This window comes from Desmodus rotundus, chromosome 2 (assembly GCF_022682495.2).
Source record: "Desmodus rotundus isolate HL8 chromosome 2, HLdesRot8A.1, whole genome shotgun sequence".
Taxonomy (NCBI): domain Eukaryota; kingdom Metazoa; phylum Chordata; class Mammalia; order Chiroptera; family Phyllostomidae; genus Desmodus; species Desmodus rotundus.
The window spans coordinates 175177909-175205693 of NC_071388.1; the positions used below are offsets into that span (position 1 = coordinate 175177909).

The 27785-nt window shown below is 35.8% G+C and overlaps 1 long non-coding RNA gene across 2 annotated transcripts in view; it reads right to left on the reverse strand.

The window, feature by feature from the left end:
- The window catches only part of LOC112307957 (uncharacterized), a 180993-nt gene that overhangs the window by 69431 nt on the left and 83777 nt on the right, over window positions 1–27785 (reverse strand). The window contains exon 4 of one of the 2 annotated variants that reach the window (XR_006656055.2): window positions 24834–24907. The exons of the other annotated variant lie outside the window; for it this stretch is intronic. This is a non-coding gene — a long non-coding RNA (uncharacterized lncRNA). Of the gene's footprint in view, window positions 1–24833; window positions 24908–27785 lie in introns of those variants that run through there. 2 annotated transcript variants of the gene reach the window in all.

Sequence of the window (27785 nt, forward strand, 5' to 3'; positions counted from 1 at the left end):
ATATTTTAAAAAATGCCCTTCAGCACCTCATATTTGAATCAAGTCTGTATCTGGTCCCCTTCCAGTGCTCATTGATCAGAAGCACCACCAGCCAGTGTTTCATTAACATATGCGCTCAGGAACTACAGGGACAGCTTCAGATTCTTCTTTCTATTCTCCCTCCCCCATATTAAGTCTATTTCCAAATCTTTCCTTTACAAGTGCTACTATTTATATGCATCAAATCCTAATGGACAGTGTACCTAGGTCTCTGGCCATGTGCTTGCTTTCATGTGAGGACGTTCCGTGCCACACTATGTCATTTATGCTTCCTCTGCACCGTTTAGAAACCTTTACGTAAGCAGTATTTCAAATAGACATCTTCACATTCAATCAATTTCTAAGCCCAACATATTCAGTTTGCTAAATGTCTCTTGCAATCATTTATGTTGTCCCCTTTTTACCATTATGGCAGCCGAAGTGTGTAGAGGTTGACTGACTTGGAAAACTCTAGAAGGACGTGAGTCAGTTAAGAGAACGGGAGAAAGTATTGTTTACAAAGGCAGGCATGGCGTGGTGCGGTGTAGATTGCCACGGCATAAGCCAGGGCTGGAGTTCATGCACATGGCAGGACTGTGTCTCCACTCCGTTAGAGTGTCACGTGTTTGTGCAGATGTGCCTGCAAGACAACTGAAAAGAGAATTAGTAGATCATCTAGCATTTGCTTGAAGGGAACAGTTCACTAATCTATCAGTTTATGGAGCTCTTGGAGTATCAGAACAAATGCCAGGTGGCTTTTTTTTTGTATACTGACACAAATATCCTTTATTTGATTAGTTTGACAGAAACCAGTCCAACCAATATTCAGAACACAGTGGATTGCTGTGTACATTTGGCTGTGACCAGAGGAGTAACTAAATGCATTAGCTTCTGAGAAGCACACATGAGAACCTTTGAAACACACATCAAATTTTATTGTGGAAGTTTTTGAAATGAGAAAATAATTTTTAAAATACTAAATTAATTTTGCTCTTAATGCAAATCCATATTTTGGTTATTCTGCATGTTATTTAAAAATAGCTGCCAATACTTCTCTGCTGTCAAAGTGCAGGATTTTCAACAGCAAGTGCATCAGAACTTTGAAGCTTAGATTTTTAACCTCATGAAAAAGAAGCAAGGCTGGAAGAGTGGAGAATGAGGTTGCTACATGTTGATACCATATCCATTTGAGTGTCCCTTTTGATTAATGCATCTAGTCATGAAGCCCTTTTTACTCTTTTAAAATAGCTTTTAAAAATGTGTTCGTGGGTTTTGTATTGTTTTATGTTTGCTTGCTTGTTTCGAAAGAAACAAACAAAAAAGTAGATCACCCCTTACATAAGTTTAGGAAAAGATGAGAGGTTTCTAAGATGGCTAAAATCTATAAATACTATTACTCAGTAATATTGTGTTATTTGAAGGGAGCTACCAATCTAGCAACATAGAGGAAGTTTAACAAATCAAGGGAACTCCTTAGAAACATTTTCCTTTAAATAGACATGAATTAGAGTTTACACATTCATAAGAGATTGTTGATGATCGTGTGTAGATAATTTTCCCCAATCATTCACCATCTTTTGTCTCTGATTTTGAACAAGAGACTGGCACATGTTATGAATATGAAAATGAAAACTTTCTGAGCAAACCCCTCAAGTGGAGAGGAATTACAAGACAAGTTTCTTGGCTGATTGAGAATGACAAGAGAGGAAATTACCACCTTTTGATTGTTTCATTGCCAGTAAATATTGTGTTGCAGGGCCTTTGCTTATGGGAGTATTAGTTTCTTCCTCCACAAGGGCGCTCAGGCAAGAGGAGTGAATGGTGACTAAAATCCATCCCATGTTGTGTTTGCCAGGTCATGAATCCTGGTGAGTGAATGTGTTGTTCTGGAAATGAATGGACACATTTTCCTTAATTAGTGCTAAGTCTCCCAGTAGCCCTGTTGAAAGCTTAGTGCTATGCTTTAAGGAGCACTTAGGAGCTCCTAGAAAACAGGCCCGGGTTAGTGCGTGTGTGTGTGTGTGTGTGTGTGTGTGTATCCTCAGAAGACTTCCTCTGAGAAAAGACTCAGATGAGTTTGTGCTCTTTTAATGCTAGATTGATTTCAGTGATGTTTAAATCTGATTAAGGCAATCTTGAATTAACTTTTAATGTGATACTAATTTTTAACTTTCTTTTATTTATTTATCTATTTTAGCTTTCTATAGTATGTGTTTCCTTAAATTCTTTCAGTTGTGCATATTTTAATTATACTTACTAATGAGGGAATTGTTAGATAGTCATGTTTTAACTGTAGTCAAAAATTATGTGGAAAACTATGTACATAGCTACACTCTTTTGGTTTACATTGCCTGTAAAATTCTTGGCATTTTGTTTTTTAAACCAAAAACGAGGTAGTGGTATCTTTTCTTACTGTACCCTCATTGTAAGAATATAAAGTTGATACTGAAAATTCAAATCAATGCTATGGTGGTAATGTCAGAATATATAAAATTTCAAAAGTTCTAATAATTGTTTTCTTTGCTTGAAAGAACTAATGAGTTTCGAGCTTTAAAATACAAAAAAACTGTGTTTTCCAAAAGTGTAAATGAAAAGGAAATATGTATTGCAAAGTACAAAATCACACGAACAAGTATTTTTGTGCTTGTGCCTTAACTGATTAAGAACACTGTTTGCATGGAAGTTTAGAATTAAATGTGCTTTTCAGGACAGATTTTAATGATTTTTTCTTTTGAAGCCTGCAGTCAGTCCAAGCAAGCACATTCAGTAACAAGAGCTTTCATTTTTCCTTTTGAATATGCCTTCTTAACTCCACCTGTTTCTGGCTATATCGATGTAAAAACACATTGCTCATTTCATATTGCATACAAGTATCATTTAAGTTAACTATTAGGCTGACTTTATCTGGAATAAGGAAAACTCAAATTCATGACTGGCGGCCAAAGTTCCAATTTAGATTACTCTTGTTTTCCTAGACACTCTTCTCTTTCAACAACTGTTCTTTCTTCCTTCCCTTCCCTCTACACCAGTCCCCATGTCCAGCTGATCTATATTCCAGGTCTTCATAGCAATACACTGTTCTCAGCACTGCAAATGTTTCCACCTAAGACGGCTACTGTCCTGCTGCCCAACGCGGATAGGGTGGCAGTCATCTCCACAAGACCCTGCGTGTCCTGCTAAACTGATAAACTAGTCCTTGCTAGTGCCTATCAGCAAAATATACCCCTGAAAACATGCATTTTAATCATTCCTTACATAAACAAGACTCTTCTTTCACTAAATATTTAATTATTCTAATGTTGGGGGGTTTTTTGAGTGAGAGAGACATTTTTTGAGCTTCTAAGATCTGGCAGCATAGTTGATTACCCACGTAATTTTAGAGTTTATCTTAGAAATGAAACAGTCATCTGAGAGTCAAAAAATTTGGCTTCTGGTATCAGCTCCCGCACTATGCACCTGTCAGGTCTTGGAAAGGCCCTGCACCTCTCTGATGCTCATGTTCCTTATTTCTACACCACTGAGAACATTGGGACTGGTCATTTTTTAAGTCCACCCTTCTGCAGCATTTCAGGTGTGTTTCTTTATGAGTCTGCAATTTTATAACAGTGCATCTCCATAAGAGGGGGATTGAATGTGGACCATTTAATCATTTCAGACCATTTAGCTCAATTCAAGGATCAGGGGACCACATCTTCAAATCCCATTCTTTAGGTAATCAGAGTATTATAAAGTGCTTATTTAAATGAAACAAAACAAAGCTCAGAGATGTTACAATGTCTTTCAAACTTTGCATAGCTAGTAAATTTTGAATGATGAATAGGGCTGAATTTTCTGATTCCTAATTCAACCAAAGATAAAATGAAAATGTTGTACTCTGGGGCAGATTTCCAGAGATTATTTCTCATTCTCTGCGAGAATTAACACTTGTGCCTGCTTAATGATTTGTTAATGCCAAATCTTTCCACTATGAAGAACATTTAGTAGTGCTTACTCTACTATAGGCAGTTGGCTATTGTGCTGTGCTGTGCGTCCTGGCTGCTCTTACCAGCCTGCCCCGGCACTCGGACCCTTTCAATAACAGATGCAGTGTTTGCCTGCATTAATTACAAAATTTGCTTATCACTTTTATTATCTTTACAATGGCTAAGGTCAAGACTAGGAGGGAGGAAGGTGAGGGTGGAGGGAGGAAGAGAGAGAGAGAGACCAAGAGACAGTCCCGATGTAAATAGTTAAACAGGTGGGTGGAGGGGGATGAGCTTTATAGAGGAATGAACAGTAATTAGCAAATCAAGCTGAGCCTGATCACCTCACGATTGAAACACGTAACAGCACCACAAAATCATTCCCTATATTTTTCCAAATGGGAAACTGCCTCTTCACCAATTCTATGAAAAGTGTGCAAGTCAGAAATTTCAAAAATAAGCTGGGAGAGTAGAGACAATACTTCTGTGTTTTCCTTTTTGTTGTTGACACCTGGAACCACCCGGTTTGGTTGATTACACTCCTCATATGGTATGTCTCCCATTGTTTCAGACAATAATCTTGTCTTAAATATTTAACATGTTGATGAAGTTTTTTTCCCCTTATTACCCTCCCTTCCCATCTTATAGGCGACTGTACCAATACAGATACTGGTATTTGTTGTTGGTTTGTGACTGTGTAAAAATGTGTATTATTTTGTTTGAGTATATAACTAATTTACATACGTATATAGGTACACACTTGAGTGGTATTATGTTATATATCATTCTATTTTTGGTATGACTCAGTATTGTTATTTCACATGCAATTAAATTTTTAAATCTGTATATTATGTGTATACCTGGTTCACTATCCTTTGACTATGGCATGGTGTGCATCCACCACGTACAGGGTTGGGGGAAAGTAGGTTTACAATTGTGAGTATGCAAAACACAGTAATTCTTATATTATTGTTTATTAATTACTGTGTTATTTTCTGTAAAACAACTGTCAATCTATTTTTTCCCACCCCGTATTATCTCACCACTTCTCTAGACATGGATGCCTGGTTTCCACCTCCTTACTACCGTGAGCAAGATGGCAATGAGCACCCCTAACCCTTACAGACCATGGAGACCTGCACAAGGACGTTCATTGAGTCTTGTTCGATTTAGCCAGAGTGTGATTGCTACCTGACAGAGTAGGCAGTTCCTTGTCTTGGATACACCAATCCCACTGACATGGTGTAAAGCTCATTCCTCCAGTAATGCTCCAGTTTTCTAGTTATAGTCTGCCTAAAATGTTTAAATCGATCCGTCCTTATCTTAATTTGCATTAACATGAATAAATTAAAACTTTTTAATATGTTTGTGTTTTGAATTTTATTTTTTAAAGTTTAACTAGTTGACTTGCAAATATACAGTGACATTATTCTCTTATTGATTCCAGGCATTTCACATATATATGTATCCTTTAAATTTGTCCATTGTTTTCTATTTATTTCTCTAATATACCTATAAACACATGATGCCTTCACATTAGGAAGAAACTAGAATAATGTATATATGAACAACATGGCTTTCTGGGGGTGGGAACTTGACAGAGACACTGGACCAGGTGCGGTAGGGATCTAGAGATGTTAGAAGATGTCAAAGCCAGATGGAGGAGCCAAAGAAGAGCCTTCGGTCATAAAAACATAGTGATCGAAATTATTAATTTTTGAATATGGTTAAATTTATCAAATTTTGCTTAGTGTTTTTTAAAGTCTTTCATACTCCTAATTTAAAAATATTCTGTTACATTTTTGTGTCATATAAAAATGTTGTATATTATATATATTTTGTGTCAACTTTTTAGTTATGAATATAGATACACATAATTTAAATCTGTAATTCATATCAAATATAATTTTTATGTAATATTAGGTAAGTATCTACTTAGAGTTTTCTCTAAGAAATAAACCAGTTTCCCTCCACCACCCATGCAACAATCCATATTTCCCATAGACTCATGTTGCCCACTTTCTATGAAGTTCCTGCAAAGGCATGGAAGTTAGTTCTTTTCAATGAATATTTTTTCCTCCAACTGGAATTCTGTATCTTTGCCTTCCCAGGACCTTCTACTGTGCCATCAGTGTCTTCTCATAAAACACATTCGATTTGTTAATGAAATTCAAAGAGTCCTGGGAACTTGAACGAAAACACCTCTGAATAGTATGTGCTATGAACTGGGGAGTCTCACTGGGCCTTCGCAGCTCCTACACTTGGCATCGTTCATGTGCACTGAAGATTACTTGCTACCAGAGGATATCTTGTTCACTCCGGGCACCTTTTCAACATTGCCTTCACCAGATGGGGGTCACTCAAGCAACTTTATTGCTGAGCTGTTTTTATAGTCACATATGTTCATATATAAGGGAAGTGAGAATATTGAATTATACAAGAGAACAACAGAAAAAGAATATGATTTAAGTATATATCACTTTCCTTTGTAAAAACAATGGTGAAGATCATTTCGATATCAAAGAAATTGAGAGGACAGAGAATAGGAGAATTGTCTCCTTCTCTTTTCTCACTGGGAGGGGTTCGCCCTCACAGCCCAGCATCGCTGGCAGCAGTAGAGTTTTCCTAGGGTGTATCTCTTCACTATTTATAGAGGTGTGGTGCCTGGAGCATTTCATGATCAGTTTTATTTGCACCAGTCAACCCTCATTAGCCTACTTTCCCAGGACAATAGAATTATAAAATCACTATGTCAGTCTGCCCTATCTTTTTCCGCTAATAACTTTTGATCCCAGAGGCTAATTTCAACCAGACCTGACAGAGTGGCAAAGGGTTTATCATTTCTGTAAAAACAAAGACACCCGCAGGAAAGTATGACAACTCACACACCTCAAACCAAGCACAGACCTAACACAGAGGTAGGCTTAACTAAAAGGACTGCAGATAGATTATACACAAATTTGCTGGGGGAGCTTGAAAATAACCTAATTTCAGCAAAGGATGTTTAATTGAAATAGTCTGTTTGAAATATATTTAATAAAACTCAGATCCAAGAGCCTGCTCACATTATCTAGCAAAAGTATTATTAGTTAAGAAATATAAACATCTTTTAGCATATTTTGTAAGCTACCTCAGTTTATCATGAACCAAAATCATATATATTGCAAGTATATTTATGTAAAAATGTAAAAAAGAAAGCATATATAAAATCATAATTCATTCATTGCTGTTTTTACTTTATTATTGACTTCCTTTCCAACCATATCTTTTCTTTCTCTTTTTTTATTGTTGTTCTATTAGAGTTGTCCCATTTTTCTCTATTGCTCTCCCCTGGCCTCCGTCTCCCCAGCTCCCAAGTCTATCTCCACCCTGTCGTCCTTGTCCCCAGGTCACTTATACTTGCTCTTTAACTAGGCCTTCCCCCTTCTTTCCTCTTTTATCCTCCTCCCTCCTCCCCTCTGGTCCTTGTCAGTTTGTTCCTTGTTTCCATGCCTCTGGTTCTATTTTGCTTATTTATTTTGTTTATTAAGTTTCTATTATAGGTGAGATCATATGGTATTTGTCTTTCACCTCCTGGATTATTTCACTTATCATAATGCTCTCCAGTTCCATCCATGCTGTTGTGAAAAGTAGGAACTCCTCCTTTCTTTCTTTTGCATAGTATTCCATTGTATAAATGTACCACAGTTTTTTGAGCCACATTTTTACTGATGGGCACTTAGGCTAATTCCAGAACTTGGCCATTGTAAATAATATAGCTATGAATATAGGGGTGCATAGGTTCTTCTGAATTGGTGTTTCAGGAGTCTTAAGGTATAATCCCAGCAGTGGTATTGCTGGATAGGAATGGCCATCATTAACAAATCAACAAACAACAAGTGCTGATGAAGATGTGGAGAAAAGGGAACCCAGTGCCCTGTCTGTGAGAATGCTGGCAGGTGCAGCCACTGTGGAAAACAGTATGGAATTTCCTCAGGAAACTAAAAATGGAACCAACTATACTTTCTCAAAACTGATTTTTCTGTATTAAAATTTTTATGACTGTGGTTCTATATAAATTCATTTGATAAACATTTTTTGTATTTTTCTGTTTTTATGAAATTTATTGAGGAGTCACCAGCCACTGATTTTTTAAATTAATGTATACTCCCAAATTTCTCTTATTTCTGTGTCTTTTGTTGCTTTGCTTTTTTTAAATAATTTTAATTTTTATTGTTATTCAATTACAGTTGTGTGCCTTTTCTCCCCATCCCTCCACCCCACCCCAGTTGAACCCCCCTCCCTCCCCCATCTCCACCCTCCCCCTTGATTTTGTCCATGTGTCCTTTATAGTAGTTCCTGTAATCCCCTCTCCTCACTGTCCCCTCCCCACTGACCATTGTTAGATTGTTCTTAACTTCAATGTCTCTGGTTATATTTTGTTTCCTTTTTTCTTCTATTTATTATATATACCCTTTGCAACAGCATGGATGGAACTGGAAAGTATTATGCTAAGTGAAATAAGCCAGACGGTGAGGGACAAATACCATATGATCTCAGCTTTGCTTTTGTTATCGGGCTATTTGAAACATATTTACACACCTGATAATCACTACATTCTCATGTAAAGCAATGGTATTTTAACTAAGACTGCCGCTCCCACACAAACGCATGATTATAAGAACTGATTTTTTAAGGACACTTACATATTATCATTCTTATTTGGTTTACATTTGACTTTATGAGTATATTTGCTTTTAATTGTACATTTTGTTTATAGAACAGGAGATTTTGACTTTATAGAACCTACAGGTTATCTCCTCTCCATGTCATATATATAATGGAGATTGACACATTTATTAGGCAGGTGTTGATCTAATGTACATATTCTATATACAAGCAAAATCTTCTGGGGAGAACTGATGTAAATTCTGGTCAGCTGAGTCAGAGTTTCAAAGTTATTACAGCATGTCAGATGGCTAGAACAGTCTAGCTAGGGACCAGATGCCAACAGCATGTCATAAAACTACAGAAAGAGAAATCAACAAGAGAGCAGGAGGGATGCCTCTCCATTAAAGACTGGGGTAAAAACGGAAATTTAATTCTGGGTCTGCATCTTTTAAACACAAACACTTTCTGACCCAAGCATCCTGACCTGGCAGGAGAATGTCTTCGGTGAATGATTGTGTTCTAATAACTGACATCAATTTTATACAAAAGCACACTGAGATAAGTACCCTTCCTCGCCCACAGAGCTACTGTGTCTCCATTAAGGAGTCACCCAGGAGCGATGGTAGCAGCAAAACAAGAGGAACAGTCTGAGTCATAGAGATGTGGTCTTTAGCAGTCCACCAGAGAGTGTCACAGCTCTGCTTTCACCAGAAGTCAGGGACAGGGGCATTTCTTAGGAAGAACCACAGTTTTTTGCTTGTTTTTATTTTGACTTTGTAATACTAGGTTTTTCTCTACTAAAAAGAATAGTGATCTAGCCAACGTCAGGAAACATTCAGAAATTGAGGCAGAGGTCATAGGTTCCCCCACTTTTATTGGCTAGGCTAGAATAACTATGCATTCTCTAGAATGCTTTTCCCTCCCTCCTTCCTTTCTCCCTTTCTTACTCATTCCTTTTGGTTTGTAATTTTCTTTGTCTTGAAAAAAATATTTTCATAGAAGCAATATAAATTAGCTAGTAATATTTTAATAATTTTTGAAATTTTGCTATGTGTATTTTACTCTTCAACTATATAGCAGTATTTTATATTTGAAAGTTTAATGTATTAACATTTTGCTAAATCTTTTATCAAGTAACTTGTTTTAGGCAACATTGTGTTTTTTATACATTTCTGTCTTGATGTATTTGATATAGTTTCTTCATTTAACCTGAGTTATTATATAACTTTAGTAAACAGATATTATTTTTGTCAATGTCCTTACTTAGAGACATCTAAGTGACTTCTTTCCTTCCTTCCTTTTTCTCCCCCTTTCTCTGCCTCCCTCCCTCTCTCCCTCCATCACTGCTCCTTCCTTCCTTCCTTCCTTCCTTCCTTCCTTCCTTCCTTCCTTCCTTCCTTCCTTCCTTCCTTCCTCTTTCCTTCTCCTCTTCACTATGAAAAGAAATATTGCCATGAACTTGTTTTGTACATATTATCTAGATTCAGTGTCATAGAGTTTCTCCACGGTAAACATAAGAGTGGAATTGCTTTGCCAGTGATATGTGAGTTTTCAGATTTCTAGGTATCACTGAATTGTCTTTTAAAGTGATCTTAATAATTTTGATTTCACTTTTTATTAAGGTTAGTAGATTGAAAACACTGTCAATTTTAGATATCTCATTTTTTTTCATCATGAGAGCAAGAAATCTTTTCCAATATTAATTGACCATTCGGTTTTCTCTCCCAAGCTGTATGTTCATGTTCTTTGCTCTTTTTAAAAAAAGAAATCAGGTTTTGGCTTTATAAAAATGATATGTGGGATATGTATGTGTTTGTGTGTATAGTTCAAATGGCCCCCCCCAATAACCCATATATCCCAATATTCGCATCCTTGAGTCGTCTCCCATGCTCAATCACCAAATCATGGTTGGTCCTATTCTGGTGGTAGGTCATAACATTTTTTTAGCTTTCACCTTGGTCTTTCGGAACGCACCCCTTGGAGCCCTGAGCTGCCATGCAAGAATTCACACTGCCCTGGAACTGCCATGCTGGGAACATGTAGAGAGATGGCAGGGAAAGTTCCAAAAAATATATTAAGAAGATGCCCATGGTACGTGCAGGAGAAACAAACCATCCTGCCCACCGCTGCCTATCGTGCAAATTGGTGAGCAAAAGAAATGAATTTTGTTATTTTAAATCACTTTGGGGTGATTTATGAATTACAATATGCAAATTATCTATCTACCTATTAGCTATCTAATTATCATCTATCTATCATCTATCATCTCTATCATCTGGTACTATCTATCTACTCTTTAGATAAATATATATACACGTCCATATTCTGGATATTAATCTTTTATTTATATGGAACACAAACTTCTTTTACTATATTATATCATTTTTATATTGTTTTTGATTTTTTCAAGTCTCACATAATCTCATTTTATACAAATTTGTGTTATTTTCTTTTGATTTTTGCTCTTTGTTTTTACAAATAAATTCTTTGTTACTCTAGTGATATAAAGATTGGCTTATATTCTATAATACAAGTTTCTCAGTTTTATTTTTTACCTTTAGTGACTGAAATTTCTGAAAATTATTTTTTTGAGTAGAGCATGATTTAATTTTATCTTTTTTGTATGGCTAACTTTCATGTGAATAATTTTCCTCACATGTTCATTAATTAACTCACATTTTTTATGATTTAAGTTCATGTTTTATCTTGCTACTTGCATTATATATGAAACTGGTTTTGGCTGCTCATTTTATTTTAGTTGCTTGCCAGTGTTGCAAATATCTTCAGCATTCTGGTACCAGGATCCTTATACCTGGTAGTTACAGTCTCATTTAATTTTTACTTCTGTCAGTTATTTTCTTCTTTTGTTTTTGACTGCTTAAGTTCCTTCTCTTGCACTATAAAATTGGATAGTTAATCAACAGCTGAAAAAAAAGTTAGGATTCTTATTAGAATTCCACTATTATTATAAATTAATGATGGAGATGAATGACATAGCTGTTGCGTTTCCTAATCTATGATTCTGACAATTTTTTGTTTATGCGGCTCTTCACAACAGGTATATTTGAAAGGGTTGAGGGAAGATTATATTTTATTTTCTTCAGGTGATGCTGCATGACATGGTTACTATAAGAGACGATCTAATTCTGGGTGGAACGGTGAACAGCATAAGCCTCAAAGTCTCTTTAATTTTAAATTTCTAGGTAGTAAAATTAGTTATGCAGACTAATGTTTGAATGTTATTTTTAGCCCTTTCTAATTGTAAGCCTTTAGGAAAATTGTTACAATTTTCTGATCATCCTTTTATTATCTGGAAATTGGGATTGGCTGTACTTCAAAGTATGCTTGGAAGATTTAACCAAACACTTAATATACTATCTGTTTCTCAGCCACTCAACACATTTAGTTCTCTTCTCTGTCTCTGTCATAATCTGCAATGTCCTAAGAGACAAAGGTGTTCTTTATAAAGAAATAATTGTCACAAAAATTTTAATGGCAACCTTAAATCAATGTGATGAACTATCAAAATCATTTCTCAAAATTACATGGAAGTATACATGTTTCTGACATCTCGAGGCTAGATTAGGGCAGGTGGTTGTGCAGGCATGGTTTCTGAGGGAGGAGTCTTAGGTGTAACACATCCGTTTTAGGCCACTCTTAAAGAGCTCTGGCCAGAAACTTTTGCTATGCAAATTCTATGGATTTAAAGTATGAGATAAAGTTAAGGTACAGGAGAAGCTCTGTTTATCTGTTTTCTTTAGAATCATTATCTATTAATATATTTACAAAAACAAATGGAACAGCTACAAATTTTTTTAAAACCATCATAATGAATACTATGAATCTTTTGCAATTTTTCTGATTCAAGTGTATCAAAAGTCCAGAAATAGCAAAATTAAAACCTCTATATCAGGAAAATAGAATTTAGTTAGAATTTATTGTATACATAAGAATAGTTCATGAACTGGGAGCTTTTAAGCACAAACTGATGTGAAACTCAGAGAGGTGGCACTACAGGACAGAGTACAAAGGGAAAATGAGGAAGTTTTTAACCTTTTCAGTGATTGGTTGTTACAAGGGGGTTTCCAGGTGGCAGGGGATTGGTAAAAAGTTATTATCTTATATCATTTTCAGGAATTTTCTTTTATGATTATAAGACATTTGTAAGAAATAACCTAAGTTTCACTTATGTTCATGAAATAACTATATTTAGTTTAACTTGCATAGCTTAAATGGTTTTGTCTGTTTAGGTAATTCTTAATTCAGGTCCTCTTTTTTATTTAATTTTAATAAGTGCATCAAGCTTTTCACCTTGGCCAGAACCATTTTCTCTACCTCTTTTCTCATATCTCTCTTTCTCCATATCTTTATCTCTACCTATTTTTTAAGGGAAAACAGATTAGTATTATTACACCAAAATTGTAGACACATTTCCCAACCATTTATTGCCCAATATGCATGTTCTTCTATGACACAGAATATTTATTGATGAATTGATTATGACTGGCATACAAAATCCTAAATTAGTTAAGGATATTTCTGGCCATTTTTTTCTTAATCTTAAATATTTTTTCTTAATTTTCTCCCCACTACCACATTTTCTTTTTAAAAGTTGCTTTGTATTTTCCCTTTGTTCAAAAACACAGAGACTAAAATATGCAAGAATGACATATTTCCTGAATATAGTAATGTGGGATTTACAGGGAAAACAAATTAACCTTGGCTTTTCTACAGATGTGGTCCCATCCTTCCATTTTTCCCCATTGGAAATGAAAAGAAAACATTAGGGAAGAAATCCAAATCAGAATTTATCCCAATGCCAATAATTTAATTCCAACTTTTCTGCTGCTGCAAAGAATCTTTCCCTCTAAACTTCTCACCATTACTTCCTACTCAGAAACAAAAATACATGGAAACAGAAAGTCAAGAAGAAAGAACAAAGTTAGGTAGTTTATATATATGACAAATGGTTACCCAACTATTATATTTTATTTTAAGTCTGTTATTTTGACATTTTTTATTATTGCAAATAAAAATAGAGTAGGAGTCATGCCACTATGTGGTGTTAAAAACTATATGTAAACTGAGTAAAAATCCTGAAAGGCTTCTTATTAAATTTAGAATAGAATTCAAACTTCCTTACCATGAACCGCCAGGCCCTCCAGATGCAACTGGATCCTTCCTGTCTTTTCACTCACTCTCTCTAGTCCAGCATGATGAACCCTCTGTTTCCTTGAACATTCTTTGTGGTTCTGTTCCTGTCTTAAGGCCACTTGCTGTCACTTGGTGAGCACAGTCCCCCAGTACTCCTAGATTTTCACAAGGCTGGCTCCACATATCGAACCATTAAATATTCTCCTTTCTAACAGCTCACTCTTATCTAGACACTGTCATGTTACTCTTTTATTTTCTTTAGAATATTTATCACTATTTGAAATAGTCTGTTTAATTTTTACTTGCTGTTTTCTGTCCAACTGAGTAGAATTTAAGTTCATGAGAGCAGGACACTAATTACTTTTGTTCCCTTTACTCACAACACATAAGTGAGTTCTGTCCTGGGATAGGTTCTTGATAAATACTTTTGAACATATGACTTAATGAAGACCTGCCTTTAACACAAAGGTAGCATGTTTACACTATTTATGTAAGACACTGAGAAGCATGATTTCTCATATATTGGTTTACATTAACAGTCTGTTTCTTCCAGAAATGATATATTTACTCCATCAAACAGTTGGTGAAAATGAAAAACATTCCTTTATTATTATGTTATTATTATTTAACTGAGGAGAATAATTGTGCAATTTTTACTTCTTAAAATAATTTTCTGTTGTGCATTCATTAAAATGATTTATGAAGAAAAACTTGGAGTTGTAACAGTAATTAAAACAAAACCTAGGGGAGGAGAAGAGAAAAAAGGAAGATGGAGAACATAGGAATATGAACTGGTGATGATGGGGTGATAAAAATTCCTGTGCTGCACATCTCAACCAGTGGACCTGTATCCCGACTCCTGGCATGTTTCCCAAATGCCCCTCTCACACTCAACACCACATTCTCAAGCTGACATTTTTCTACGGCTTCATTCACAGGTCAATGATTCTTGCTGCCATCTTGGTATCAAGTGACTTGGCATCTTCCTCTTTCTGGAGCTAACTTAGAGTCTTTCAAGGTAATTTGATGAACAATCTTAAACTAACTTGCTAATAAGAGATGCTTAAGTTGAAGCATCTTGTCCTAGGGGCCCCCACTTAAGTACATTTTAAAAACTGACATGCTTCAAGCTGTGTACTGCCTTGATTTATAAATAGAAGAATGTCTCTAATGGTGGAAATACAAAGACAGCTGGAAGGGATGATTGTTTATTCTTTATCCTTGTGGAAGTGGTAAGTAAGGGTATGCAGGGATTCATGGGGCATTATTGTTTTCCTTTTGAATGATCTTGTATAGTCTGTTCTCTTGATCACTTATCCAAAAATTTAATATCACTATTCTTCCTCATCTTTCTGTATGCAGCATAAGAGAAGGAAAGTCACTAAACCTGAGGAAAATCTTTAATTTATAGGGACAAAGCCACACAAACACATTAACAGTGCTTTTCTCTTTTTCTCATTTTTTCTTTGGCTTTCCATTAGTCACGGTTCAGTTGCTACCTGATTATTTTTAATTTCTATTATATCCTTTCAAATGGGTGAATGTAAAGAAGTAATGCTAGGTCAATTATATCTGATTTTCATAGGGATATCAAGTTCCTCCAGGTTCTCAAACAATGTTGGCTATAACTTGTCACCAAAAGACCAGCATCTCTGGTATGACCTGATGTCTTGAAAAACTGATATACACAAGAAATCTTGAACACATTGCATAAACATTGTTTTGGTGATATGACACTAGGGAAATTGAAAATCAATACAAGTTTGTGGAGTCTAATGCTGATTTAAAGTTCTATTTTATTATTAAAAAGAAAATTTCCAGTCTAATTTTTACAATAGATACTGCATACCTATTGTTTATATATTTTTACATATACATATAAGTAGAAACATAAATGACTAGTCAAAGAATATTTATGCACCCTGCAGGGTTTTTAAATATGAGGAGATATTTTGAATATAGAGAGACTTGTGAGGCAGCTTGGTAGAAAACCCAGTTAAAAGAAAAGGCGCAGTGAGTATGGAAATAAGCAAGCAAATGAAGAAGTAGAAAGGCAGGTAGAACAAAGAAAGGATCTGGCTAGAAGGAGCTGGGGGTGGGTGGAGAGGTACTAGGCATAGAGGAGCATGAGAATAAACTGAAGACCAGTGTGCGAATAAAGTGCTCGTCATTTGTCCTGCCAAGGGGAGGAAAGAACCCATAACCTGAAACGGGTCATTTGGCTAACAGGACTCTGGAGAGAGCCCAAGTCAACCTTCTGAGCACCAAACGGACAAAGGTAATTAAAAATATATATCATAAAGAAACCAAGTTATACATAATTGAATATGTAGTTTTACCTACCAGGCTGCTTCTTCCTAAAAAGAGTGATGTAGTTACATGCAAGACACCTTGAATATATATTGGTATTAAAAATTGATGCCTCTGCCATATACAGAGGTTAACGTTTTTTCCCCTGTAACAAGAAAGAATGTCTGCACATTTCAAATGCAGCCCAGCTTCCTTTTCCCAGACAACTGCAAACTGACTCTTCCAAGGTGCTCGATTTCCAGCTCATCGATCCTAATTATTTCTCTTCCCCACTCAGGGTTAAATATACCTTAATGGATCTTAAATCTGCTTGACAAAGAGGCTGACTTAGATACTCATCTTACCCATGACATACAATTATTAATTAATGAGGGTCAGCAGCATGAGGGGCTCGCAGCTGATAAGGATACCAAGGGAAAGCAGCACAGGCTGATTTATGCACTGGAGAACAGGAAAGAGTACTTTTTATTAGAATCATCAAAATTTCCTGTTACCAGACTAATTCAGTTAACTCTTTCTGTAGTTTAAACAAATTGTGTTTGTGTCTTTCAGGTTGCTGCAATTACCTTCTAGCAAATAAAATGCCTGTGTCTTTTCATTAAGAGCAAAAAGCTTCCTTCCTACAGCAGTTAAGTTCCGTCCTGGCACCACAGTCTATCCTTCTTACTATTGGGTGGGGGTCAAGTAGAGTGTGCATAGTTAATCTTGGAAGCTTTCGGCAGTGTTGGCAGCCCACAGTGACCGACAAGCTAACGGAGAAATCTCTATAGGCTCCTGATGCTCTTTCCCAACCAAAGAAAAATGTCTTATGACAGAGTGACAATTAACTTAAACCTGCTATTTCCCTTTTGGGACATTCTTTCCACCTGAACATACTCTGGCTATCTAATGTTATCTGAGACTTTATTTGAGAATGTTCCTCTCATGAGAGTGTCCTTTTGAAGTTTGAGATCTTACTAAAACAAAAGATGTCTGATGACCTTAGCTTCAACCAACTGAACTATATCACAGAGCAGATGTGCAGAATCTCTTGGAGAAAATGTTTGTTGGAAAAACAAAACAAAAATTACAGCACTTAAAGCTTCATATATTGATTTGCTTCCATTAGGGAGTATGACAACTGTCAGAAGGCATCCTCGGTGTGAATATACAAGGTAGGTCTTCTCCAACCAGGGCCACTAGCCAGATGTGCTGATTAAGGTTCTCACACTTGCTTTCCTTTTAGAAATAATGAAAGGAGTGATGTGGACCTATTCCAGCCGCTCCTGAATCCTATGTTCATGTTCTAGTCAACATGGGAATGGGGACAGGGAGCACCCTAACAAATGTACATATTCACTGACTTTCACCCTGTGCTTTTCTGTTAACTGTTGCCCATTAAAATGTAAAATCGTGGAGGTCAGAGATGGTCTACTTAATTTGCTTTGTATTTGCTTTTTTATGTGTTTATATATTAGCATTCAAAAATTACTTGTTGATAATTTTGATTAAATAAATGGAGTATTCTCTGTAAATGTCCTGCTCAAAAATACGTCCTTATAGATAGAATAATATTTAGTAAGATAATTGCCTTTGTTGGCTTTTAGAATTCACTTTTTTTTAGTCTAACTAGTCAACAATCTCATCTGTGATAGCTTCCACTTTGCTTTGGCCTATTACGCCTCTGCGATGGCCTCTGAGGTTCACCCCTTGCTAGCATTTCCACTTGTCCACTCTAACAATCAGAAACATTTGCAGCATGTAAAATCTCCACAGTGGTTATCCAATAAACTGTTCAGTCTTTCTTAGCACTGTTTATCCATTGTGGCTTCTCCTGTCTTTCTATGTCCCTTCTCAACAAGGAGACATCTAATTTCTTGAAGACACGATAGTAATGGGTGTGACTTGAAGTTGAGTGGGAGAATTGCTTTGAATTTGGAGTCTAACAATATCACTTAACATCCTAAAATGAGTTTGTATAAGCTCATGACAATAGTTATCAATTTGTTTACAGATTTTAAGTTAGATAATATGAATATCTGAAGTCTATTTTTTTTTGCAAAGTAAACATTTTATTCATAGTATGTTGATAAGAGCTCCGGCAGAATTGAGCTTTTATACAAATAAAAATCACTATTAGGAATGTAGACTATGAAAACTCTAAGATCATTTTAGAAAAATTCATCTAATTAATATTTAAAAGTCTGTGACTGTCAAGTGGCAGATATATAGTTTTCTTCAAAGTATCTTTTTTCTGTTTCTCTTCTCCCTAATGGCTTAATGTCAAGAACCAAAGTTCACGAACTCAGTTGATTCAGCATAAACGTTTTAGAAGTCTTTGTCGGTAGCCTTCACACAAGGTTACCTTATTGAGGGTCAGCTGATTAGGGTAAATGTCAAATGCAAAATAATTTTTTGTCCAATCTACAAAATGAAATACAAGGTTGGTGCTAATTCTTTGGAAAACTGGATATAATTCTGCAAGGCTGGCCCCAAGTCTTATTGGTGAATGAAAGTCAATGTGATTTGAACTTTACTTATGCCCTTCTCCAGTTTCCTCTCACCACAATGTCTGAGTCCAGCTCATGGGACTTGTAAGCTCTTCCCTAGGTGGACAAAAACTTGGTCTTGGAACATCACCTTGGCTTATCCAGGGCAGGCTGCACTACCACTGTTAGCATGCCCTTAGTTACACCCTCATACAAATCTGTTTGAATATCTTTTTCCTGAAATTAGCATATAGAGTGCTAAAATAACATATGGAGCCCTTAATCTCTGTGCTTCCATTTTTCAGATTCCGGATGGAGCATACAACTGGGGCAGGAATAAAAGGGAGCCTCAGTTTTAACACCAGTGTTTCAGTTTGGAACTTGAGATGATCTTCTTCCATAATCAGTTAAGTCTTAGCGTTCTTTTTTTTTTTTAACGATTTTATTTATTTTATTTTTTGACAGAGGGGAAAGGAAGGAGAAAGACGGGGAGAGAAACATTAATATGTGGTTGCCTCTCAAGTGCCCCCACTGGGGACCTGGCCCACAACTCAGACATGTGCCCTGACTTGGGAACAAACTGGCAACCCTTTGCTTTGCAGGCCGGCACTCAATCCACTGAGCCACGCTAGCCAAGAAGTCTTAGCATTGTTTACTTTCCACATTTGGACATTATACAATTTCCTATTTTTCCTCCCCTAATAAATGGTAATGTGTGTAAAAACAGGCTCGGTTTCAAGGTAATTCATAAAGCCTGCCATAGTGTTTTGCGTGTACTAGACATTTGAGAATCAACTTTTTGTTGTCAATGAATAATAACACTGCTGTGTTAACTTTATCAGGAAGTACATGTGCTTTTTAATAGAGGGTTTCCTATCTAAACATTAATGAATAGCTCTGGTTAATATTCCAGACATCCTGCAAGTTTCTTCAAGAGGTATCTTTAGACAAGGAGCAATTTTAAATATTTCAATTCACAAGAGGGAGAGGTAACTGATTTTGAAATTAAATGTGCAAATGAGACATGTTCAAATAACTGGGATTTAATTTTAGGGTTATAGTTAGTTATAAAAGGTAAGGAATTATACATATAACCCACCTTGTATTTGTATCAACATGGACAGATTATTTGAATAATTAATTCTAACAAATTCCTAGTATTGTATGAGGGATTATATCATTCTTTCTTATCTCTTTAACTTTGTTTTTATACTTACCCAGCCTTCAATCAGTAAGGCCCCCCTTATTGAGATGTCTGGGAAAAAACTTGACACTTACTGTTCAATTATTCTTGTTTTGACTATGGTACATGTGAATAAAATATGCAACAGAGTAGGAGAAACATCACCTTAATGCTAAGGAGCCTTCATAAAAATGCTTCTTTGTCCACATTAATTAAATGGGTTTGTAGAAACCACTGAGGCAAAAGACTACCAATCATTTTCCTTGGGAATTTATCTTCTTTTTTTTCTTTGTTCAAAAATAACAAAACAGTTTAGCTACTGGGCATACACTATTGAAGATTTTTAGACACACTTTCTAATGCACGAATGAGAACAGTTAGGGGTCAATCAATTTAAGTAACAGGTTTAATATTTCTGAAAGTATTTATTGAATACTGATAACTGGAGAATGGCTATTCTCCCGTTGTTCGTAAAACAGTGCCTTGAACTTGTATAGCTCTTTGCCATATTCTAGTTTATCTTGTTCATAAGGATTTCAATGGTTAACAATATTCACTCCTTCAGTCCCTCACAAAAATTGTTTCTTCAGTTCTTACTATGCGCCTCGCACTCTTGCAGGAACTGGAAACAAGACAAGACAAAGGAAAGCAAGAAAAGCAGGAGAGCAGGGGCGAGGGGGCTAAGTGAACTGTGGTATATTCACTGGAATGTTCTCTGTTCATGTGGAATGGTTTTACACAAACTAGATATTGATACCAACAAAAAATATGACACACTTCACATTTCAAACAATATGTTGAGCATAACCTTTTTACATGTAAGTCATTGAATTAAGTGATTGTATAAATTATGTATGAAAACAAATTTCAAAGACATCACACCTTGGTTTGGGTAAGGACTAAACACATTACATTCTCATCAGTATAATTGTGCTTTGAACTAGAAATTGCAGTAAATGTGAAATCCTAGTAAATTATAAATTAAACAACGTGAGTTAAGCTGTTATAGAAACTCTTAGAAGCTGCTCCTAGCTTCATAAATCTCTACTTTGGAATTGTGAACAGAGTAACTATATAAGGCATATTGATTTAAAATCAGGATTTTTTTGTAAGTTGGATTTTAGCATAGAAGCATAAAGATAATGAATGATAAAAGGTAGTTTGCCAGAAATAAGAAACTTTCCAAAGCAATGTGTCTGAGCTAAGGATGACTCACAGTGCAAAGCCCTTTGCCCTAGGGATTCCTATCAAAACGCCCTCCCAGCTGACCCCAGGCCTGCTTTCATGCAGTATCCACCTGCTTGGTCTGTAAATGACTGATTAACTCTCGTCCTTCTCTTCAACAGCACCAACACACACACACGCAAAAATATCTTTGTTGATTGAAAACAGCTTAGACTGTTTCTTCAACACCACTTCTTTTTATAAATATTTAAATTATCATTTGTAAAAGAGAGACATCAAGACAGAGCGAAACAAAGACAAAGAACGAGAAAGTGTGTTCAGTTAAGAGAAGAATTCTAAAGCAGATACAGTGAACTCATTGCAGAATTTTGTATGTGACATAAGGTGAAAGTGGGAGGGCCTCGGATGGCCTGGCTGTGAGCCCTCCTCCCCACTCTGCTCCCATGGAAAAGGCTTTTTGGCCAAACAACCTCCTTTACCCTTTGAGATGGATCAAGTGCAATTCCTACTTATCTCTGAGTAGCAAGTTTCTGTTCCCTGCCAACTGGCAGAATTATTCAAACAAGCCAATCTCATCTACTCATGGGAACCAGGGAGCAACTCACCCTTTATATACTACAAAGCCTTCCTCCTACGGCCTCTGGCTTTTCATTCTGTTTTCAAGTGCAACCTGTGCATGGCCCCATATGCCTCCTTCCTTGGACTACAGGCACGTGTGATCAATAAACTGCAGCTAGCTATCTGATCTGCCTGGAGCTAGATGTCCTGTGTTTGGCCAGCCCTATAATTCGAAGGGAGAATCCCTCCCTCACCCACAGGGTGAACAGAAGGCAATAAAATGCTATAGCACCATGACATGTATAAGAATTTTAAATGTGATAAAAGATGTCTCAAAAAATCTGGGCTTGGATATTTGGAAACAATCCATTTAAGTTCTTATATCACACACAAAATACATTAAGGGATTACATGGGGGAAAAAAGACATGTATAAAATTAGAAGAAAATAGTAACAAGCATTTTCAAATGTCTTGAGAAGGAGGAAGACTTTTTTTTTAAAGATATTATTTACTTATTTTTAGAGAGAGAGGAAGGGAGGGAGAGAGGGAGAGAAAGAGCAATGTGTGGTTGCCTCTCATATGGCCCCCACTGGGGACCTGGCTTGCAACCCAGGCATGTGCCCTGACTGGGAATTGAACCGGTGATCCTTTGGTCCACAGCCCACACTCAATCCACTGAGCTACACCAGCCATGGCAGGAGTAAGTCTTTTAAAAATGTAAGTGATAGAAGAGATACAATTATGCAATGTTAAAATTTCTATATTATCAAAAAACATAATAACAAAATAAAAGTAAATGGAAGAATGATAGAAGTAATAAAAAAGCATGATTTAAATTTCTATAGAGAAGAAATCAAAATAAAGAGAATAACTATTTGAACATTTGATGAATTTTGGAAAAATATTTGAGAATATCTGATAGCTATATAATAAAGATAGCTCGTGAATCTATAAGAGAAAGACAAATGCCACATAGAAAAAGCAGGAAATCAATGTGAGCACATAATTCACAGTAAAATAATTCTGTTTTATAAACATATAACTTACTGTTTCATGAGTAATTAAATCCAGTATTTTCTCTAACAAGATTTCATTTTTCATGCCTGATGATCAGATTTTATAAGTGAATATATTCATTTACTAGCGAGTCTAATGAAACAGCCTCCTAGTGAGGGTACAAGTACTCAATCTTTATAGAAAATGCTTTACATATATATTAAAATTAAATATGTTCATACCATTTGATTGATTAATGACAAAGACAGAAGTGATGAAAAGAGATAATTATAGCATAACTGATGGCAATGAAATCATAGAAAAGTGTTATTTTCAACAAGGGACCATTTGAAACCACACTGAGATGCATACACATGATGGAAAACCATGTAGCCATTAAAGTTATACTTTATCAGTAATTTTAATGCAGTGGTATGATATGATATGTTGTTTAAAAGTCCTATGAAGAATTTTGTATAAACAGCATATTTTAACTATAATGATAAAATGCATTTCTTGATAGAAAGTTGCTGAAACAGAACCTCAAATAGTATCTTATTACAGACATTGGTAAAGAGCTCTTTCCCACATATCCAAATTTGGCATCTAAATCCAAATGTGACCTTAGTCATTATGAATTACATTTTTAGATAATTTAAAAACCATTCACAGATACCCAGAGATTACCTAATTAAGGAGACACTAACGGGTTTTTCATCATCATTAAAACCGAGGTTCTATTTCAAGAATCGAGGATTTATTAATGTGAAACTTAAGTCTTGCAGAAAGTAAGAAAACATTGCTTGAGCCTGGGCCTTGGCTAAGGAAGTTAAGACTTTGCTGTTGTGATACTAGTAAAATTCTTACATATTATTTCTTTCCGGTAATGATACTAGTGAATAATTTTACAAAAAGAGAGGTTCAGTTAACACAAATCTTTACTGTTAGTATAAGAATGTTAATACAATTCAAATCAATCAATATGCCAATTAAGCATATTTGTTATGAAAATTCTAAACTGGGATATTTAGCTTGTGTAAACATGTAATTGCATAAGTATGCATTTTCTGTATAGATTGTGTTCATATATGTTTAAAATAGTATTCACAGTGACCTTCAAAGCAGTATTTCCCATTTATGGACTTCATTGCTGCTATGGTTAACTACAGCAAATTTCATTTCAGTTTTTTTTTTTAATCTAAGACTGCATATAGCTGAGCTATTGAAAATAATAGTAAATGTCATTTGTAGATCATCTTCATATACTTTTACATTTAACTCCTATGTAACTCCCCTTTAAACAACTTACAATCTAGGAACTCACATAGTCCACTCCGTGCACAGAATATTATGCCAAAAGTTACAGTGCAGGACTAAAAGTAATTTTCATACTGTTTTTAAAAGTTTTACTTTTATTTCTCTAAGAATTTTAGAGAAAATTCACTTTGCTCACAGTATTACTTAATAAAAATGCTACTTCTGTCTTCCCTGTTGCCTCCTTTCCACTTCTTGTTTCTCAGATCTTGCTGTGAAGGTTTGTTTCTTTCTTTGCTCATTTATCCTTTGCCTCCTGTCCACTTGTTTTCTTCCCAGTCTTTTCATTCAGAGACATGTACTGAAGACTGGGTAGCTTTTTTTTGGATTGGGATATCAAGGGGAGAAAAGGAAGGGGATGCCTTGGTGTAGATGGAGTGGAAAATTGGGGGCACTCATCACATTAGACATTGTAATTCTCTTTTTTCAGATTTGGAATCTGAGGTCAGAGAAATTTAATTATTTAACTAAAGCGAAACAGAAAGGATGTGAGATTGTTGCTATTCCACACATTTTATTTCAATTCTCCCTCTATTACATGGATCTTGGTGATTCTTTTTTCTAAAAATATTTTTAAATAAAAAATATTTTAAATACTAATATCCTGAAACCCCTTTACCTTTTCACAAGTTATTATACGCTAATGCACACTGTACACAAGCACACATGTCCGCACACACATCTTTTCATCTCTATTGTCAAGTAATTCCTTTGTTATCAACCACAGTAATAGTTAAAAAATGGAAACAGATCTATTCTTAAATGTGCCTGTATTGACTCCATCATGGGACCTAATCCCCAACTCTTATAAGACGGAATAGTTCAAAAAGACAGAATAAAAGAAGAAAAGCTAGAAAGAGTCACATGGTAAATAGATTTATGGCAAAGACTGCTGATGCTCACATATATTTCACTGATTCTGCTTTCTGGTTGTACAGGTAGGCTCCAGCTTCCCTTGTAATCAGATGTGACCCGGTGCTGAATTCTGACTAAGGAACTGTGAGTGAAGGTAATACATACCACTACCACAACTGGCACTGTAAATATTCCATGTCCAATGTTCCACCTTTTAAGTATCTTCCAGCTGAATAGATGGGGCTTCAAAGATCTGGAAGAGAGTGAAGTGCAAGGCAAAAGGATCCTGGGTTCCTGAATAACCCCACAGAAGAGTATAAATGAAAAAGTATCATTTATTTTGATAAGCTACAAGCTGTTGAGATTTTGCATGAATTACTTAGAGTAGCTAAATCAGGCATCAAAAGACGGTGCTGATGTGAAAATACAGAATTATATTTGGGAAAGACATTTAATAAGATATGGGTGGAAAATAAATTTTCATCCTTTTTGTAGTTATGTTATCTCTCCCTTTTTGTAAATGGTATAGTATTTTTCAGTTCTACTACTACATTCTTACTTCTCCTCAAGCCAATTTGTGGCAATGGCCAATATAAACAACAGTATTTTTAAGTTCTCATGAATACTGACTTATAACAAAATAAAACAAAACAAAAAAGGCTCCTTTCACTGATGGTCCAACACGTAATGGCTGTAAGGATATTAGATAGAAGATTTGGCAGTAGAAGTTATCTGACCAACAGATATTAAGAGGATGGATAAGAAAACCTTGAAGGGACAAGGGCTTCCCTGTGGGTAGATCACATGGGAGATCCTACAGCACATGGGAGCCCAGGGGGCAGATGAAAATGAAAAGACACAGTCAGGGCCCAAGGCCAGTGAATGTGCTAGGATCCAGGCACCTACATTAAAGAAGAAGGTTGCAGAATTTGGGGAGCTGACAGGAGGTGAGCAGTGTGTTTCTACATTCATCAGGAATAAAATGTGTCATAAAATGAAATACTTTTGTATAAATACCATTTTGAGAAAACACTCAAGAAGCATAAATGCATATCGATCACTGATAGATATTGATGCTACAGAGATTTTTTGTTCTAAGGATTAGTCTAGGAGTTTGACTACAGATTATGTACAGTTATGTCTTGATAGAGACATAGCAATTGAGACAACAAAACAAATATTGACCCCTCTTGAGAGGGGACATTATCTGCCTGCCTTCAGTATGGCCTGCCTCTCCTATTTGCACTCTTTTGTAATAATAATAATATTAGCTAACAATTATCTAGTGTCTACCATGAAGTAGCATGGTAACCCATTCAAGGCTAGTCCTTCAGGGTTAAAAAAAAACAGATTTAAAATATGTTTGCTGAGTACAAATTAATAAGTGTATACTGTGTCCAACAAAATGAGATGAAGCATTGGTAGATTAAAAATGATATGATTATCTTTGGAAGCCTGCAGCTTCTGGAAACATCTGACTTGGCCAATGGGCTGATGGATTACATTACAGGAGCAGATTCTGACACGAGCCAAATGATGCCTCGATTGTGGTATCACACCTGTTTAGGAACACAGCCTTCCGTTCTTATAGTTTGAATTAAAAAAAAATTCCCAAATAGAGCAGTCAAGCACCCCACAAACCATTCCTCACAGTGTCTGGTGCGTGCTCAGTGGGATTCATGCATAAAGTGTTGGCATCACAAAATGATACTGGGCTAACATGAGGATTGGGCTTCCAGCCCAGTAACACTAAGTACCAGGAGGCAGGAAATGGGAACAGCTGGCAGCTGTTATGCCCACATGCATCCTCCTCCCTCTCCTTTGCTCTTGAAGGATGAAAACAGTCTTCTCACATCTGGGACAGGGGTTGCCATCACAGCTCATGTAGCCCTGTCAGGGGGTTACCTCTGGAAAAATATAAATATCAACAGGGGTTCTCATCTAGAGACAGCTCAAAGCTGTCAGGTTAAAAAGGAAGGGGAGCATGCAAGTGTTCAAAGGACTCAGCCAAGCATGTTTCTGGATTATATCCATTTTTGTTATCAGGTGTGTGAAACTTGAGAAACTCCTATTCCACCATAAGATCTGATCATAAACACTGCATATTAAAAACTTCACTGTAATGAAAAATTTTCATTCTTTTACTTCTCCAGTGTTATTATGGTACTTAATCTAAAGAAAAGGCTCATTTTAAATAGATTTATTAGAAAAGTATACATATATGCTAATATTACCCATAAACATATGTGATTATTTGTTTGGAACAAATTAGAATATGTAAAAGGCAAGCACTTTTATGCCCATCTGAAAAGTGGGGCTACTCCTAATTACACAGAGTTTGATGTATTAAAATGAGTAATACATGCTGTAAGCTTTTAGAGCAGTCCCTGAAATAATCATCGCTCGGTAAATGTATCTTTAAGCAGCCCGTTTTTTCAGTATTCTGACAAATCTTGATCCGTATCAATTAGTTTTTCAAATTCTTCACTTCTATATTGTTATTATGTTAAAAATAAATTTTGATAATGGGACTTATCGCCCAAATACTAAAACAAATTCAATTGTTATAGATCCAGGGACTCTGCTTTTTTAAAAATGTTCAGAGCTTTTTTCACATTTCTGAGCTAAAGATGTAACATTAATATTTGGGCATCTCTGAACTTAGCCATCTATGTTTCTTCTCTTTATTTCTTTATTACTATAGAAAAATGATGTTTTCGATTTCAGATAAAGGGGCCACAAACTTGTTAATCATTCAGGCATAAAACCTTGGCATCACAACCGCCTCTTACTGCTAAGTGATTCCCATCACTCCGAAGTGATGGCTAGTATATCCAGTCGGTCCCGTCTCAGCAGACCTGCCAATACTCTGCAGATTATAAGGTAAGTGTACCTGGCAGAATAGTATCACTTTCAAATACTATAAAAGCACCCAATATCCGGCTGAAAAATAAATATGATTTATTGACATATGTGCCTTCACCTTCCAGAGGTAGGGAAGATATTGGGGTGGTTTGGTCAATGTTTCTGCTTTATCTCTCTATGACTTTTTCATTTGCTCCTTTTTCAGTTGTAGGGTCTTTTTTTTCCTATTTTTTTATTGTTGTTTTTTCTTTTTACTCTAGGTGGCT